Here is a 5,270-nt window from a genome sequence, read left to right as displayed (position 1 = left end):
ATTGCAATTTATATTTTTTTACTGGAAAATCCAGCTAATACCAGCTTAAAATGGTAGCTGGTTCAAGCTGGTTATTAGCTGGTCAAAGCTGGTTGTAGCTGGTGGACCAGCTGGGCTGAGCTGGGGAATCATGAAGTTAGAAATAGTTGGAAACAAGATAGATTTTTTTTAAAGAACCACGGCCTAAAATTATTATTATTATTATTATTATTAGTTTTAGTTTTGAGCATCTTTAATGCTTCTTGAGTTACAGGTATGCACATTTTTTGGGGGAAAGTGCTTTTTCACATTTTGCAAAAACAGTATCAGCTCACCCAAAACATACTGTATGGCCCACTGTCACCTTTAACACAAATGGAATGACCTAAAACAGCAGTTTAAATCTCCTTTAAGGGAACAAAACTGTATCCTGGCACAAACAGACAGAAAGACAGATTGACTCACACACAAATAATTGGGAAATATAGCAGAATTGAATGTAGTGATCTTATCATTCTATAGTTTTAAGATGTAACAAGACAGAGGTCCACAGAGGCCATATGCTCACTACATACAGTATTAAACTCAACAAACAAATATTTGAAATGATTATAAGTACATTGGTAGGATAAAAAATAAATACAGAGCAAGTACAGAGTAAAAATAGTAAATGTGAGTTAGCCTAAATACTGTAAGTAAAATACTACAAAATTATCATAAGAGTGATAAAATGATACATGTGCAAGCTAACTTTTTACAGCAATTTTGCAGTAATTTTTCCATATATGTAATTAAATGTCCCTTTCAATAGTGTTTGGAAACACACAGATGTAGTTTTCATTATAGTGAAGTTAATGTGCAAGCATTTGTTCCCTATTTCGATTGGGGGAACTGCTCGTAATTTACCTAAATGAGAAGAGCATTCTAAAATGTGGGGAAGAAAAATCCATGATCTCCCATTCTGCAAACGGGGCACATCAACAGGACAGATTTCTTTTAACAGCACAATGCAGCTCTCTGACTCATCAATACACAAAGTTAAGATCTTGTTGACAATGCCAAACGTTTCATCCTTCAAAAGCACTACAGTGTCATTTGACCTGACTGGTCTTAGGCAATCTGTGGAGTGAATGACCTCAGAATTCACAATTAGTCTGCAGTAAATGTTGCACTCCATACCGACAGGCATATTTTGAATAATTTGCCTCACAGCAACTTCCTCCTCAAGACTGAGTGACAATACTACAGCAGAGCCAAGTACACAGACATCATGCATTTTTCAGCCACATCTCTACAAAACGTGAGGGTGCGCTCACTGATTGTGACTGGGCTGGCTAACATTGGAAGAGTTATACTCATGATGAACTTGTTAACGATTTCAAGTGGTGCTCCCCTGGCATTTTAAAAAAGTTCTACAAGCTGTGCATTGCCATTTTCAAAGTTAAAGGCTGAATGTGCCCAAAGAGGTCCCCAGTTTTTCCCGCTCACTGGCAAATGATGTAGCAAGTGGACATTAAATGTCATAGACTTTTCTCTATACAACATCTGGAAACGAAACACAAACTCAAGGAGTAATAGATCGGCAGCATTTACATCATCTTTTGAAATGCTGTCACCCAGAAGCAGTTATACAGCTTGCACTAATAGTGCAAAATGGCAAAGACAATTTGATGGAAGATATCTTTGAGGCAATGCGTAAAAAGGAGCTAAGCTCTCCACTCAGAAAGTACTTTCCAGTACTTTCTTTCACTGAGATCCCTGAGTCTGCAAATATACTGAGGAGGTTTTCATAGTGTTTCCTCTGATTATCTTTTGTCTGACTTGCAAGATATGACAGACAGAATGTACACACTGAAAAAAAATAATATGCTAGATTTACCTTAAAATATAGGCCTAGTGCATCATTTTTGAAAGCCTCTTCTTAAAAATGCATTTGCAGTATTAACAAGACACTTAAGCATTAAAAAAAATAATAATAATTCAACATTACCAGTTACCCCTTATTTACACTCAGTGGTGCAAAAATGGGGTATGCAGTCTATTAACAGAACCACCCCTTCTCCACTATTATCACTAAAGTTCTCAAGACACTAGGGGGGTACTCTGGGTTCGGGCAATTCCTGAGCTCGGAGCCCTTCCCCAGGACAGTACACCAACAACGAATTACCATACTCGCCAAATACGCATTACGTTACTCGTGCTAAATTTATGTAAGTGTGAACTCTTGAATTTTTCTTTCATTTGAACAGAACGAAAATGAAACAATATTTAAATGCATAAAATAACTTATTTTACATTCTGGCATTTATGTGCTGTTGACTTCCGCCCCTTTTCACATTATTGCAGATGGGGATTCAAGAGAGAATCCTTTGTACTCCTTTTGTTTTCCTTTGTACAGAGCTCGATTTAGGTTTGACAAAATGAATTCATTTGGACAACTAATAGTGTTAAACATTGACTGTTTTTTTTTTTCAGAGTTCACTGATTACATAAAATTGAGTGAAGAAGGGTGACTAAACTTTGAACTGTCTGCTATGTCTCATCCATGAGTAGGCTTATGCAATGATGGAGAACAAGCTTTTGGAGTGTTGAGACCCAGAACCAAGCTGACTGAGCAATAAAGCTAGAGTGAGCCCTTTTATTAAAATACCTGAAGGTAATACAAAAATAATATAAAAATGGTCATATTCACTCAATTACCTGATCTAATTCACAACTTCACAAATTCTCAAATTAATTGTTTTCAGTTGTGTTTTAGGCACTGAAACAGTCCAATATAGTCAAATAGGCTACATTTCTACAGGTGCATCTCAATAAATTAGAATGTCGTGGAAAAGTTCATTTATTTCAGTAATTCAACTCAAATTGTGAAACTTGTGTATTAAATAAATTCAATGCACACAGACTGAGGTCTTTGGTTCTTTTAATTGTGATCATTTTGGCTCACATTTAACAATAACCCACCAATTCACAACAAATTAGAATACTTCATAAAAACATTTTTAGTGAATTGTTGGCCTTCTGGAAAGTATGTTCATTTACTGTATATGTACTCAATACTTGGTAGGGGCTCCTTTTGCTTTAATTTCTGCCTCAATTCGGCGTGGCATGGAGGTGATCAGTTTGTGGCACTGCTGAGGTGGTATGGAAGCCCAGGTTTCTTTGACAGTGGCCTTCAGCTCATCTGCATTTCTGTCTCTTGTTTCTCATTTTCCTCTTGACAATACCCCATAGATTCTCTGAGGGGTTCAGGTCTGGTGAGTTTGCTGGCCAGTCAAGCACACCAACACCATGGTCATTTAACCAACTTTTGGTGCTTTTGGCAGTGTGGGCAGGTGCCAAATCCTGCTGGAAAATGAAATCAGCATCTTTAAAAAGCTGGTCAGCAGAAGGAAGCATGAAGTGCTCCACAATTTTTTGGTAAACGGGTGCAGTGACTTTGGTTTTCAAAAAACACAATGGACCGACACCAGCAGATAACATTGCACCCCAAATCATCACAGACTGTGGAAATTTAACACTGGACTTCAAGCAACTTGGGCTATGAGCTTCTCCACCCTTCCTCCAGACTCTAGGACCTTGGTTTCCAAATGAAATACAAAACTTGCTCTCATCTGAAAAGAGGACTTTGGACCACTGGGCAACAGTCCAGTTCTTATTCTCCTTAGCCCAGGTAAGACGCCTCTGACATTGTCTGTGGTTCAGGAGTGGCTTAACAACAGGAATACGACAACTGTAGTCAAATTCCTTGAGTGTATGGTGGCTCTTGATGCCTTGACCCCAGCCTCAGTCCATTCCTTGTGAAGTTCACCCAAATTCTTGAATCGATTTTGCTTGACAATCCTCATAAGGCTGCGGTTCTCTCGGTGTGCATCTTTTTCTTCCACACTTTTTCCTTCCACTCAACTTTCTGTTAACATGCTTGGATACAGCACTCTGTGAACAGCCAGCTTCTTAGGCAATGAATGTTTGTGGCTTACCTTCCTTGTGAAGGGTGTCAATGATTGTCTTCTGGACAACTGTCAGATCAGCAGTCTTCCCCATGATTGTGTAGCCTAGTGAACCAAACTGAGAGACCATTTTGAAGGCTCAAGAAACCTTTGCAGGTGTTTTGAGTTGATTAGTTGATTGGCATGTCACCATATTCTAATTTGTTGAGCTAGTGAATTGGTGGGTTTTTGTTAAATGTGAGCCAAAATCATCACAATTAAAAGAACCAAAGACTTAAACTACTTCAGTCTGTGTGCATTGAATTTATTTAATACACGAGTTTCACAATTTGAGTTGAATTACTGAAATAAATTCACTTTTCTACGACATTCTAATTTATTGAGATGCACCTGTATATTGAAATAATGAAGATTTCTGTGGTTGCTGGCCCCTTCCTGGCCACCCCTATGAAAACATCCTGGCACTGCCACTGCCGAAGAGGGTATTTTATTAATCAAAGAAAAAAGTATCACAGGTTCCAAAAAAATATTAAGCAGCACAACAGTTTCAACACTGATAAAAAAATCAGCATATTAGAATGATTTCTGAAGGATCATGTGACACTGAAGACTGGAGTAATGATGCTGAAAATTCAGCTTTGCATCACATGAATAAATTATATTTTAATTATATGCCGAAGAGGGCAAATATCAGTTCATTTCTGAGTATCTCTATTGCTAAAAAAGAAATAAAACACCTTTGTGAATGTGCATTTGATTTACATTTTAGAGAAACTGATAAGACTGTAAACAATACAAACTAGCCACCTTTCACTGAAAATTTCCATTTTGAATTCAAAATAGGCCATCTGTGATTCAAGTAGATCCAATGAGTTGAAAACTCTTGCTACTTCAAAACAATGCTGAATTTTGACAAAAAATTTGATTTTAAAATGCTATAATTGTGAATTTCTGTCTAAATATAAATCCACTAGCAAAACACGTGAAAAGAACTATAGTACAAAGTGGAAATGGTAAATTAGACAATAAATGCCATCTAGTGGTCATAGTGGGAACCACGGCATTCATTTTAAAAGTAGGCCTATTTGTTTTTCTGCCGAGTGAAATCTTCAACTTAGCATGGCCAATTTTCAATGAACTATCTCTATAAGTAAAAATGAAAAAAATGCCGATGTTATTTAAAGTAAATTTTACTTACAGATTACAGTGTTCTCATTTTATATAAAAATGTGCAAAAATATGAATAACTTTGAGGCAAATTAATGATTTATATATATATATATATATATATAGAATATGTATATTCAAATTACCTAACTAAAAAAGTGAGCAATGTTACAT

The sequence above is a fragment of the Onychostoma macrolepis genome, chromosome 07 (assembly GCF_012432095.1).
Source record: "Onychostoma macrolepis isolate SWU-2019 chromosome 07, ASM1243209v1, whole genome shotgun sequence".
NCBI lineage: Eukaryota > Metazoa > Chordata > Actinopteri > Cypriniformes > Cyprinidae > Onychostoma > Onychostoma macrolepis.
Note: the sequence above shows the minus strand (reverse complement) of the source record.